The sequence below is a fragment of the Coenobita brevimanus genome, chromosome 61 (genome assembly GCF_032717465.1).
Source record: "Coenobita brevimanus isolate Jiangsu-jjx chromosome 61, ASM3271746v2, whole genome shotgun sequence".
In the NCBI taxonomy this organism is placed as follows: Eukaryota; Metazoa; Arthropoda; class Malacostraca; order Decapoda; family Coenobitidae; genus Coenobita; species Coenobita brevimanus.
In genome coordinates this window covers 632,085-647,171 of record NC_137014.1, presented here as the reverse complement: position 1 = coordinate 647,171, position 15,087 = coordinate 632,085, and positions in this window count along the sequence as shown.

The following is a 15,087-nucleotide window of genomic DNA, read 5'->3' as shown; positions in this document are numbered from 1 at the left end:
AACATAATCCAGGAGGTATCGCCTTCACGTGGTAGCACCGATATGACTGGGTGGTTCCGCTGCCTGGTAATACAGAGGTCCATCACATCATTCCTTAGCCCCCCAAAGGAGGACTGTGGACTGCAAGAGACGAGAAACTTCAAACTGCAGTCCACTAGGTTGGTGTTTTTGAAGTTTCGGTCAGTCACCTCTAGGGATTTTGTGTGTGTGTGTGTACTTATGGCCGATTTCTTAGCTCTACCACCACAATTATATGCACTGAGAATTATCAATCCTGTATCACTTGCATCTCAGGGACACATAACCATAATCACATCTTTTCTGTTTAAATCTAAGAATCGTGAGAAATTCCACTGCACACATTTTGCACTGGGGTTCATATTCTTGTTGTCACTGTGATCTTCGTAACACATTTTTATTGGCATCTTATCAAGCCTCTTACACTCTGATATTCTCCCATGTTAATTTATAGGTTTCCAATATCAACATCGTTTGCCTCATTAACGAATAAGAGAACCAAAAGGGGCAATAAGCAACATAAATATTCGAGGAAAAGGTGTTACGAACTATCACTTAAAGATCCGGCTCTGGGAACAAACACCACGACATTTGTAATACATTAATTTTGCTCTTCAGTATTAACTCAGCCCCAAAACTAATTAAACATAAGGTTATAATGAACTTTACTTTTCATTATTAGCTATCGCCCATATCAATAATAAGGTTGACATTATTTTTGCTCTTCAGTATTAGTAAGGCCTAAATTCATCATATAACATTATCACCACATGCTTTCACAAGGCTGTCATACTTACACTCCTACACATCCCTCCTGAGCAAGCTCCATGGTCGCTACACTAGTCTGTATTCTCGTTGGGTAAGGAGACTCCCTATAATACGAGCCTTTTGTCTCAGAAGCGTCACCATCATCACGTTTTTCTTTGCCACTAGGCTTCCACTGCTATGAATCATCTGTACGCTTATGTGTACGTGATGGACGGGCACTGTGTGATGAACAGGAGTCAGGATCCGCCATAATAAAAGTGAAAACAAAGAATAAGGCACACAAACGGGAACGGATACCCACACGCGGAGAGCAAGCTGGAGACTGTTTGTTTACCCACCCTGCCCACATAACCATCTTGCACTCGTACTGTCCGGACTGCGAGAGTAGACAACTGCATTCGTAGGCCGCCGATTAGCTAAGCCGTTGGTTAAGATGGGCCATTATTCCTGGTGGTCGTTTTTCTCTTTTTTTTATTTTTTCTTTTCTTTGTAGCATCTCATCCTTAGCGATTTATTTAACATAGTACACCTTCTCGTGGTCTTTTATGTTGTTAACGCGCCATAAATAGGAACAAAGGAGTAAAGGAAGAGGTGCTATGGAGCCTTTCTATGGACAACGCGAGTTTATTTCTGCAGACCGAATTTCACCCATATCATTCAACTCTATCAGGCAGAGTTACCATAGCAACAGACATACAGTATACGTGCCACACATGTTGACAGATACGAAATTCTGACGTCGACTGTCCTTAGTCACGAAAAATAGGTCGAGATGATGATGATGATGATGATGATGATGATAATTATGATGATACTGGAAACCCCTTATAAAAGGTTTGTTGTTAGCTTTTTGCAATGAAAAATTAGTGTAGTTTCTACTCCAAACATGAAAGAAAATGGTATTGCAATTTTTTTATATAGTATCAAAGAAAACGAATATAGTATGTGATTTTAATGGATTACTACAACAACTATTCACAAACACATTGCAGCATTCCCAGCATCTGAACACATGGAACAATATTCAGTGTACTTAAATCAAACAAGGATCCAACACACCCTGCTTCATACAGACCTCAGCACGTCATCCAAGATAAATGAACGCCTAATTCTTGAAGTTATATGTCCCTTGTTTCTTCAAATAGATTTTGAGCACTTGACTCCACAGACACCTTACTGACAACCTCACACAACATACATCTGACGGCACCAACTCCACGAGACCCTCAACTTACATTTCTTATAGTAACAGACATTAGAAAAGCTTTTTGGTGCCATTCCTTGAGGCAAACTACAGTGCAGACATGGAGAACAGCACCAAACACTGGCTTACCAACAAAACATCTGGTAGACTAGCACATGTTACAAGTCAGGGCAAGTCATCACAAACACGATACTTCCCTGACGGAATTTCACAGGGCTCCTTTATTTCACATACACTTTCAACCTCTACATGGATGATACTCTTTTTTTCTACACACCAGAAGCCCACAAACACTACCTCACTTGCAGATGACATTATCATAACAGCCATTGAGTTTAAAAGACTGGAGGTCAAATGCAGCATGAAATGTAGAGTGAGAAAGACACTGCACAGATGTATGTGAAGGACAGCGCACTATTAACTCAGGCGACAAAGAGGTGGACAGAAAAGGTGGCAGGGTGCGTTATACTTGCTATGTTCATCGAGTCCATTCAATTGAAGGAGGAATCCACACATATACTAGTACTTCAGAAGAACACTGACCACTGAAATAGTGATAGCAGAAGCAAAGGCATTTGGGGGCAGAGGGAAGAATCATGTATTTATAGAACCTGTGTGTTATGAGCTCAACCACATTTTGCCACTGTATTCAACATGGGGAGAATAAGTTCCTGTACAAAGTCAGCTAATGTGCAGAGATGAACGAAGTACTGAATCGGTCCAGCACTCGTGGCTTTGGCAACAGTATTAATATAAACGCTGCATGAAAAGATGCTGAATTATAAGCTGTGTGCTACTGGGAATTTACAAACAAGTCAGAAACCAAGTTTTCCGTGCCTATCATCTCCAGACTGCTGAAGTAACTGTTGTGCTTGCCAATTTGAGAAGTTTGGGGGGGAAAGTGAAGGGTAGACTCATTATGAACTGAACATAGTGAACTCATAAAAACTTTGAAATCCTACCAGTGACGTTAACCGAATATCTTAACAGTTTTTATGGTTCCTGAAAATTATCAATATTTTTCAGGTGTCAGATAATTGTTTATATGTAATCTGAATGTGCTTGAAACCCACCAATATATTATTACGTGTGGTCGGAATCTCTTTCGTTTTTAATACCCAGTCATACTGCATATTATGTAAGCAAACCTTTCTTATCTCACAAGTACTTTAAATACCTGGAGTAGCAGTGTCCAGTTCTTAGCAAAAAGTAACGTAACAAAGTTTCACCTGCACAAATTTACCAACAGAATATGGAAAATTTGAGTACTGAAATATCGAAAGCCAGACTTTTACTAAAGAAAGTGATAAGATTTATATATTTCCTTTCTACAAGCTGATTTAGTCATTCGGATAAGCGTTTGCTCTTCCTCCCTCTTCCCTCTTCACATATTTTCCTCCTGTTCTTACACGTAACAATTTTTCCTTCTGTTTTTTTCCTCACATTTTACCTTTGACCTCAACAACTAATTATCTTTTCATCTTTTCCTTCGTCTTCTGTTCGTACTTCCTGATTCCCAGTTCATTATCATATCTTCTTTATACAGCCTCCACTCTCTGAAACTACAAACATGCGGTGCAAATGGGAAGCATGAAAGCAAAGGGCATGCGTATAGAGTAGCACAGAGCGAAGGAAGCAGACAGAGCTAGTGACTGCCCATTGCACTGAGAGATAATCTGGGACACACTCACTGACCGCCCACACCATCGTCCTTCTCGCACCACCACTGTCTCGCACCACTCAGCCATCTGCCTCTACTGTCTCGCACCACTCAGCCATCTACCACCACTGTCTCGCACCATTCCCTCGCATACCACCACTGTCTCGCACCACTTGACCATCTACCACCACTGTCTCGCACCACCACTTTTTCACACCACCCTACCACCCACGACCACCGTCTCGCACCACTGTTGTCTCGCACCACTATTCTCTCGCACTGCCACCGTATTGCACTACTGTCTCGCACCACTTTCGTCTAGCACCACCAGCGTCTCGCACCACTATCTCCCACTGCTCCACCACCCACCAGCACCACCACCATTCAAGGTCAGTGTTGTGAGCAAGGGTTTGTATTCGTGTCGATCAACCACTTCTTTTCAATGACGTTTTTTTTATTTCATAGTTACTACCACAAAGCGTCTTTTACATACCTAACCCCTTCAGTTACGTGACATATTCTAGCTTCCATTTTTGTTGCAATTAGACGATTTTCACTCATCTCAGGGAAGATATCTAATGGTGGAAGTGTGTGTGTGTGTGTGTGTGTGTGTGTGTGTGTGTGTGTACGAAATCTCTCCAAACCTTAATTAAATCGTCTGCAAAAAAGAATCTAAAATAAACGTGATGGCAGTGGAGTTAAGCCCGCTCCATAGCAACTCGTCCTCAGTAGTTCATTCTGCACACGACACAGTAATATTCTAGTGTGTACGATGCTTATTTCTTCATAAGACACAGTAATATTCTAGTGTGTACAATATTTATTTCTTCATAGAACTTAGTAATATTCTAGTGCGTACGATATTATTTCTGCATGACACTAATATTCTAGTGCGTACGATATTTATGTAATCCATGTTGATGCTGAACACACAGAAAATATATGAGGAGAGTGAGACGCACCATGATAGAATAAATCACTTAGGAAAGAGTATTGCGAATCCCCAAAGGCACCGAGAATGCGACCTTGAATTATTATTTGTCGTATCATCAAGAATTCTAAGCTCCAGTGACTCATATTTAATCATGTGACGTTAGCTAAATTAAAATCCTGGAGTTGACTTAATGATGAGAGTGCTAAGTGGTAGATGTCTTAACCCTCTCAGGCCAGTCTTCCCGTGGGGTAAGAAAGCTCCCTAACACCTTTTCTTGACCGATTTATTTTTCTTGTTACATCTTACTACCCTTTTTGCGTGTTATATAAATCCTTCTAATATCTCCTGATTCTGCATAAACAATGTATAAATGGGTGTTAACCAGCCATATTAAAAGATAAATCGTTATGGGAGAGGTGCTTGGGAGCTTCCTTAACCGACGAGAATACGATCCTCACTCTCCTACAACACACGCTAAGATGACTGAAATTATTTGACAAGATAAAAAAAAGGAATTGTCCATCTCACAATGGAGAAATACAGAGTGAAGATGCAACAGCTTCGGCCCGACTTGAACCCTCTTTTCGTTCTCTTTTGTACAGGTGCAGTGCAACCACACCACGCATGGAGACTAGACTGACCACCGCCATCATAGCGGTGTTGTGCTGGTGCTGTGTAGATGGCCACCCTCTCGCCACACCTTCACACGAAACACTTACACCTCGATTTATGCACCATCCACACTCCATACCATCCACTGATTCGTCCTCCGCTTCGTCCTTCAGTACCGTCCCCACATCTCTTAGCTTAATTTCGTCCCCATCCCCTCCTTCGTCCTTGGTTCAGGCCCCTGGTTTACTCTCAGTCTCCTCTAGCACAGTCCCGTCCTCACCCATTTCCTCATTGCCTCTCTCACTTGTAAATTTAGCTCAAACCACTACCTCATCCTCTGATCCAGTTCCACTTTCATCACCTAATCCAGGCCATGGAGAATACACTGTACCCACATTTATGCAGAATAGTAGCTCAGTTCCTCCTCCTGTTTTCAGTTCCTCCCTAGTTCCCTCCAGTAGAGCGGCTTCTCTCTCAAAGCCGACATTACAACCGGTTCCGTCAAGCAGTTTATCTGTTGAAAAAACAAGTTCACCCGTCGTCCCCACTAGTACACCAAAATATGAAGAGCACGACACAATAATCACAGACGCAATCACTACTACAGATCACAGTGATGCAACTACACTCCCATCCGCTAGCTCAGTCAGTAGCGCCAGATTTATGCCAATGCTTAACTCTTCTACAGTTCCACCATCTGCAACACCCATTTCTCCACCTCGCGGTTTGTCCTTTGATCCATTTACAGAGCTTGAGCAGACAGAAAGTTCAGACTATGATTTGTCGACCACCTCACCCTTTCTTCCACCTGCTGACCCATCCACAGCATCATATACTATACTACCAACCTCACCTTCTACCCCACTCACCACTGCGGTCGCTAGCCAAACCTCTCCCAAAACCACAAGTCTTGCCGAGCCCGAACATCACGAGAAAGACGTGCCCCATTTTATCTTAGAACTTTTGGCGTCCCTGTCCTTCGTGAACAACGACCACACAGCCATCCCAACCCAGCCAGCATCGTCATCAGCTTCCAGCTTCAACGTGACGCTCCCTGTTGCTATGGGTTGTGTGCCGCCTTCCCCTGCCATGGTGCTCACCCTATCACCTCATGGGTCGAAACTTCAGTACGCCGTAGCTCTGACTCACGTGCCTACCCTTCACCAACTCACTGTCTGCCTCAGGTCTGTGTATAGTGTTTCCTCCCTATTTACCCAGCAGGGACCTGGATATGACATTATCTGTTGGGGATCGTATTTTAGGGCAAGACTGTGGCTTAAAAAAGATTGCCTTCATGATTCACGTGTCCAGCCTCCACCAACTCATTATCTGCCTAAGGTTCGTCTATATCTTTCCCCAACAGCACAATTGGGGACCTGGATATAACATTGGCGGTTGTGGGTTGTGTTTTGGGGGTGGGTTGGGATTTAGTAAAAAAAAAAAAAAGAAAGAAAATGATTGATTAAATGACCTATACACAGTCGATCACCATTAATCTAGGTTTATTTATTTATTATCATTTATTTATGTCCATGGGATTTCGGAGATGCTGTTCACAGCCACTAACAATTCTTAAACTCTCTCAGTTTGTATTTCTTTCTGCCTATGACCTCCAGTCTTTTAAACGCAAAGTGTCCAGGCATTTCAAAATGAGCGGACTTTGAATTTGGCTTTCTTCACGTACTTTTCTTTTTTTTTGGAAGGAAAAATTATTCCGGGATTCTAGCCTTTGCTTCCTTCTTCCTTTAATAAAAAATAAAAAAAATCTTCACAACAATGGTATCTTTTTAATTTGGTCTTGGTATCCCCAGACGCTTACGGTATAATCAGTGTAGCAGCGACTTCTCGAACTGGAGGTGACAGACAGTCTTCATTATGGGGAAATAGATGGTGCGTGGCCTAGCATGTCCACCACGCACCCTGACTGACCCGGGCTCATTCTCGAGTTGGTCTGACTGTTGGGCAAAGTTATTATTATTATTATTATTATTATTATTATTATTCATTTATTGAGAACTGGGGTATCATCTTAGTTACAAAACTTTGATGGGCACTTTTTAAAATTCCTATTGGCTTAACAACAAAAATAGACAAAAAAATAAAGGCATTAAAAAGATTCCTGTATTTTCTCCCAGGTTTCAAGTCCTGTCGTTAGATGCCCCACACTTCCCACTGAGCTATGCCTCACAGAACCAAGATAATGCCGTTCAAGTGTTCCTGAGCCCCTCGTCCCGGCGTGGCCTGGGACTGTATATCAACAACGTGAGGATGAAGGCCAAAGCCACCCTCACACCCAGCACCTGGCACGCCGCATGTATGGCCTGGAGTTCTGTCCAAGGGCGATACCATATCTTTCTGGATGGAAACAAAGTCAAGAGCGGAAAGGGCAAGGTTGGGTCAAATCGGCTTGTATTTTTCCCCATATGTTGTTCAGTCATTGTTTACCGGCAGCTAAGATAATGTGGCAATGTTACCACTAACCACCATGACAAACACAGTGGTGAGTGATACCATCTCGACTTTGTATGAAGTAAAAATGTAATTAAAATCTTAAATGCCTGACGTATCTCTGGCAGTGTTAAGATGGTTTCCTTATTAACTACTATGGTTATTTTGGCGGTCACTGACAAAGATGCCACATTACCTTAGCTGTCACCACGGCTTTGAATTTAATAAAGAAGATATTTTATTCAGAAATGCTGGGTTGTAGTTATTATTTTTGTTGTGGTGGGCGGAGGCTAATCTAAAATGTGAACCCCGTGGAATTGTTCTAAGTTACCCTTCTCCTGCATTCCACCAGTCTTCTTTTGGGGATAGAGAATTAACTGAGGGATGTTTGTATAACCAGGCAATATATCTATATGTCTATCTATATCCATATCTGTATCAATATTAATCTATCTATCTGAATAGTCAACTTTTGAATCTCACGGATGCCCAGGATAGAACGGTAAATCTGCACTTAGGGTAACCTTGCTTATCCTCGTATATAATTGGCAAGCGAATCTCGGCATATGAATTGAAAATAACTTAGAATATCAACATACAGTAGGATATGCAGGAATCAACTGGTAGGAACGAGGTGGTATAGTCTCCAATAACTGGTATTTTGCAGTGTGGCCGGTGTGTGGTGCCTGGCGATGGTGTGGCAGTGCTAGGAGCCGAGCAGGATCACCCGGGAGGCGGCTTCAACCCCAGGCAGGTGACGGACGCCCACCTGACCCACCTCAACCTCTGGCCCACCGCCCTACCTGAGGACCAGCTGAGCCTCTTGTCCAGCTGCCATCAAGCCTCCCCGTCACACCCAGAAGCAGCAGCAGAACCCCTTATATCCTGGACCCGCACCCCGCTGGCCGTGATGGGGGGCGCTCTTGTCCTCCCCTTCCAGTATTTAGCACAGGATGATCCACTGTGAACCAGGTGTGCGATTCTCAGTCATATTTACGATCGATTCCCTGTCGTAACTTACATATGTTTTACAGGAAGAACTAGACGAAGGAAGGTTTTGCATTCCTTTCACTGATATACTTGAAGATAATGGTTATAACCGTGTGTAGTTTTCGTGTTCTTATCCCTCCTGCATATCAAAACCTGAGTTACGATAGGGAACTGATGGTAAGTGCATCTGTGTACTCTGGTCCAGGTTGCATGACACGACTTTGTTTAGTTTCTTGACAGTGAACAGAAACTCTACACAATAATTTAGAGTTTTGTAAATAACTGTAAACAATGATAAAATAACAGTTGTTTAGGAGGGATGGTGACGAACGAAGTAGCTTAAGTAACCTACCTCAGTGCAGTGATTTATACAAAGGTGCAAATATGTAAAGGAATTAATTGAATAAAAAAGCCCCAAGGAACTCCATTAGTTGTTTTTCCATACCTGACACTGCCATCACAGAGTCCTGCCCTAGCTCTACGTTCCATGGGCTCGGCATTGCTCTAGTCTTACACCTGTCATATTTTCGTTCCTCATGGCCTCTAAGTCGGCTGGTAGTTCTCTGTATGCCCTTAGAAATTATTATATGGCTGAAATCTATGTACCAGATTTTATGGGTGGGGGTGGGGGTTCAGTTTCATGATCATCCTCTTTATCATCTGAAATACGCCCGTGATACAATGGCTGATACCAACTTTAGCCCATAGCAGTACAATTGGGCTCTGAATCAGCCTTGAGCCGGGCTGTGCTTTCGACACCCCGTAAGAATACCCCATTCATCCAGTCCACTTATTCTCACCTATTCTCACCTCCAGTTCATCTGACCCCTCCCAGTCCCCCTTTATTCCCAGCTCCCTCCCTTCAGTAAGATTTAGGAGAGGTGAACTGTTCCAGTCTTGAGCTGTCGTGAATGGAAGGGGGTGATTAGTCTGTGATGGGGGGTACTATTTCTTACTGCACACAGGACCCGAGGCAAACCATCACGAAGGTCGTTAAAGGAAGACGGTAAATCTGTCTCTCCATGTCTGGTTGTGTCCTTGTTTGAATGAATGTCTGTATGTTTATTTGTCCGTCTGTCAATCTCTGTCTCTGTCTGTTTGTCTGTCTGTCTGTCTGTCTGTCTCCATTCCTATCCTATTTGCATACCAAATCTCACCCCTCTTCCCTACCTCTTCTACTCCTGCTCTTCATTCCCTTATCACCGTTCATCTCGTGACTCTTTCTCTCCTCTTCCCAGCACACACACACACACACACACACACACACACACACACACACACACACACACACACACACACACACACACACAGCCTTGCCCTTAGATCGGACTATATGAGCTCTCAGCTCCCTTCCGGGAGGGTAAAGGCTGACGATCACGACCATCAAGTGATCCTGACCGACCCGGTGAATTACACACACACACACACATACACACACCGTACAAATGGCAGTCAAGGAGCCACACCACACTTGAAGAGGGGGGTGGGAGGTGGGGGGGCACGACTGCTGGAAATGGCACAAACAAAAACATTCACTCTGGCCCCTCTCACCACCTGGACAATCTCGCTCCTAATTTGTTTACCAGACATGCCTGCTTGCTGTGTGTGTGTGTGTGTGTGTGTGTGTGTGTGTGTGTGTGTGTGTGTGTGTGTGTGTGTGTGCACGTGGTTGTTGTTGTTGTTGTTGATATTGTTATAAACCTAGTCTCATAAGGTTATAAACTCTGTGGACTAAAGGCTAATCCTGTCCCTTTCCTGGATAACACTGTCCTCCTTTCAAGGGATATGGAGGGAATTGAAGGACAACTGTTTTATATAACTGGAGCTGCCTTTTTAAATAATTTCCTCCTTACGCTAAGATATCTTTTCATAGAACCTCCTGTCTCCCTACTCGGCAAAAATATGTTTATTTATTAATATTCTCACGAAAGCTGAAGATTGATTACTCCCTTCAGTCCAGTGACATTTATTATATGTTTATTGTATCCTTCAGACGGTTTTATTCAGCTTATGAAGAGAAATCAAATTGTATATTGCCAACTCTTTAATCAGGTAAGGGGTGGCCACTAAGAAATCGCCTCCATGTCGCTGTGTCCCGTGCCATCTGGTTACCATCCCTTCAAGTCATACTGTACATCCCTCCCTCAGATATCTCTCCATTGCATCCGTCCATCTCATCCTTGCTCTCCCTCTTCTCTCCCTCCAATTCACTCACACACATGCATCTAGTCAGCCTCTCATTCTGCAGTTAGGTTTGAAGGGATTGATGGAGATTGTCCCGTCACTACAAATGGTCTCTCCACAGCATAACATAATCGTCTGAGGTAGCAATAGTAATAATTATGTCCGTCATCATGTTCAAGGCGGTACTATTATAGCAGAATGCACTTGCCAATCCTTACATTGTTGCATTATGTTTACACGCGAAAATGGTTCCCAAAATGAACATCTATAATCATTCTATAATGGCTTAAAGCATAAACGGCAGCAAACTCAGAAATATGGAGTAATGAAACAAAAAATTTACCCCTACAACCCGGTCCTTTAAGTAAATAAAAAGGAAAAGGAAAGAAATAAAAAAAAGATAAAGAAAATACAAAGAAAAAAATGAATTCTGAGCTAGAAAATTAACATTATTAATGGATAATCTGGATATTTTGAGTCTAAAATTATTGTTCGCATCTTCCCATATTCACTGTGATGCTGTGGACTGCAAATTCTAAGAGCTCTGAGGAACACTGATGAAGTAACGAACAATTTTCTTTGGTATAAAAATTATCGTCGTTACCCACATTCACTACCAGAGATCCTTCTTAAATTCTATAAAGTGATCTGGAGGTAGCAAGAACAAACTGTTATCATTTCACCTTAACTTGGTCCAGGTTTTGTTTATTTTGCAGGCCATTTCACGTAGTTCAGGAACGGTTTGCGGGCTCCTGGCCTTTGGTTCCTTCTTCCTTGCATTGAAAAAAAGAAAAAAAGAATAAGGCAATCCTGTGGCTCTACATCCTTCCCACGGCACCTCATTTACATCTTTCTCACAACACTTCTTCATCTACATCCTTCCCACGACACTTCTTCATCTAAATCCTTCCCACGACACTTCTTCATCTAAATCCTTCCCACGACACTTCTTCATCCACATCCCTTCCACGGCACTTCTTCGTGACTAGCATCATAGAGCCATATTCCTGATTGAAACTACAGTATACATTTTCTCTTCCCTACATCTATATATTGCTTTCTGCCATATCCTCCCAACTTCCTCTATTACTATTTTTATTTTGCACCTTTCTTTTTCCTCCTGTTCCTCCTTTCCTCTCCTTGAATATTTCTCTCCGTTCCCCCTCTTCTTTATGTGGCTGCTTTTCTTTTACTTCCCTCTCTTTCTTTCCTCTCAGTTTCTCTCTCCTTTCTACTCGGTTCTTCTGATGTCTTTTCCCCCATTTCTCTCTCTCTCTCTCTCTCTCTCTCTCTCTCTCTCTCTCTCTCTCTCTCTTACAGTAAGAGATAAAAGTTCGGCTGTTATTCTACTGCATCTACTTCGCGTCCAGCACAGAATAATGCTTTTAGGTCATCTTTATCGAAACGCACATTGGTTAGCACATCCACTCGAGAACTGGAAGAACCTTAGCTCAACTGAACAGGCTCATGGACAAAGTTTGTTTTCCCCTTGTCTACATTCATCCTGCAGAAAAAATGAGGACCAGGATACACAAACACACTTACAATCAATTCCCTATTGTAACTTTGATTTTGATTTGCAGGATGGACAAGGAGGATGTCGAATCTTCCTCTTTGTCCTGTTCTAACTTCACGAATAAATCTTAAGTTACGAGACGAAAATTACTGCAGGTTATAGCTGTTTTCTGCAGGACGATCAGGGAAAGGAGTGCAAAATCTTCATATGTCTAGTTCTTCCTGTAAAAGCGCATCTTAGTTACGACGGAAAATCGATGGTGAATATGTCTGAGACCCCCCCCCCTCTGGATATGGCATCGATAATTGCTGGTTGCAATCTAGGGAAAATTGGAACTTGGAAAAAACTGAAGTCTGCCCTAAATGACCGTCGCTTCGATCACAGGTATTAATTTAAGTCTTCTCCTTCTACCTTTTCATATATGATTTGATTGATTGATTGATTGATTGATTGATTGATTGTTTGACTGATTGACTGACTGACTGACTGATTGATTGACTGATTGATTGATTGATTGATTGACTGATTGACTGATTTTTTCGGTGTCGGTTAGAGAGACTGAAACCGCTCTTCCTGGTCACATTGCCTTACTATTACCAGCAAATGTTCGTCCACATCTCCTATACTCTTTTCACTCTAACTTGGCCTTAAAATGGGTATACAACAGGAGAGGATACTGAGGCATAGAGTACAGAGGAAACTGATGAAGAAGAAGTGATGTGAAATATCCAAAGCCACATAGAAAACGACTCAGTGAAGAAAATGGAAGGCCAGGTGTGTGTAATCCTCAGCTTGCAACTAAACGCAATGGTGCAGATCTGATGGCCAGTAGCTGAGGGCAGGGGAGGAAGAAAAATGAGAAGAAGGGGAGAAAGAAGAGTGAGAGAGGAGAGGAAGAAACGAGAGAGAAGCGACATGAGAAAGGAAAACGAGTGAGAGAGGAAATACGAGTGAGAGGCGACGTGAGAGAGGAAACTTGAGAGGGAAGAAATGAGGAAGGAGTTTTAAAGCGAAATGAGAGAGAAAATATAGTAAAGAGAAAAAAATCGAGAAGACATGTGAGAAACAAAAGCGATGGATAAAAGAGAAGGGATGAAAAGTGAGAGAAAAAACGAGTACTGTACAACTGACATTACTCATGAACACACACACACACACACACACACACACACACACACACACACACACACACACACACACACATGGACGCAGGGGATCAGGTGGCGATAAATAACGAGCAAACTTCTCTTCTTCCGAATTTTGGCATGAGTGAGAGGCGGAGTTGTGAGAGCCGTGGGACATGTAGATCTTGTGGTGTCCCGGCCCTGGCTGGACCGGGCATTATAGAGCATAGGCCTGAAAAATGGTAAGACTGTGTAACTAGACGGGTGCTGCGTATCCCACATAAGGAGGGAAGAGACACAGAAAGCGAGGTAGAAGTGCAGTGAACCGAGAAATAGCTAAAGAGATTATAATAAGGAAGGATATAGCTGCCTATTTATAAGTGGTTTAATCTGTGGTCATGATTTTAATAACTAATGTCAGCTTGTTATCCAGCTCATTCATATGGATCAATAGCTAGATCATAAACACACATACACACATTATCCTCTGTTCATTCTGACTAGATTTAAAAGTGGCATCTCTCCATCTTGAATGCTGAATAGTAATAAGAGATCACTACTTCTAAATACCACAGGGGGAGTGCTTTGGGGTCTTAATGTGGCACCAGTATGAGCGTATTTCCTTACGTCTTGCATCTACTGAGGTCTGTTTACTGTAACGAGCTTGTTCCTATTCGGTTAATATTAGATTTAAACAAATACACTAATGTCACAAAATACCTCCTACCCATCACCCCTCAAACCACCCAGAAGTGAAAGCGGTATCGGAGCCACGAGAAAATGTACTGTGGGTGTAGAACCGCGGTATTGTTATTATGCCAAGCTGTGAAAAATAAGCTGCAAAAATGACAAAAAAAAAAAATATCTGCCAAGTTTCTAAGGACGAAGCATAATACCGAAAGTTCCGTAGGTGATATTCCACAGTAGATGCGTGGATGGTGCTGACCAAGTGGTGAAGTTTGAGAGCTGCTAGGGATCAAGGGTGAGAGATACACACAAAGTTGCCGTGAATTCTCTGTCTTAGCTAGGTTCTACTTTTTTTTTTTTTTCGGGGGGAGAGAGAGAGAGAGAGAGAGAGAGAGAGAGAGAGAGAGAGAGAGGAAATAAAGTGCGAAGGCTTTACCAATCAACACGTTAAGTTATTCCCAGGCGACTTGATTTATGATTACAGTAACTTTCTGAGTTGGAAGAGTTAGATACAGGCTTCACTAACCCCTAACACCTTATCCATAGCGATTTATTTTTGGATATGGCTGGTCAATATCCCTTTGTACGTTCTTTATGCTGAGTATGGCAATGTTGGAAGGATTTACATAACAAAGAATAGTTCAGTAAGGTGTAATAAGAAAAATAAATCGCTTAGGAAAAGGTGTTAGGGAGCTTCCTTAACCGACGAGAATACTGGCTCAAGGGGGGACTCTCCTAAGCTGAATAAAATCGTCTGGCCTCAGTGAGAATAAATTATACATCACTTACTTAGAGGGGTTAACATACCTAGGCTTTCATGACTTACTTTCACCTGAAGAAAATCGTCCGTCTTTAACTGGAATTAAATGATGATAATAATGCGTTCTGGCTCCATGCATGCTTTTCTCTCTGAATGACCATGCAGACAGTGATAATGGCATT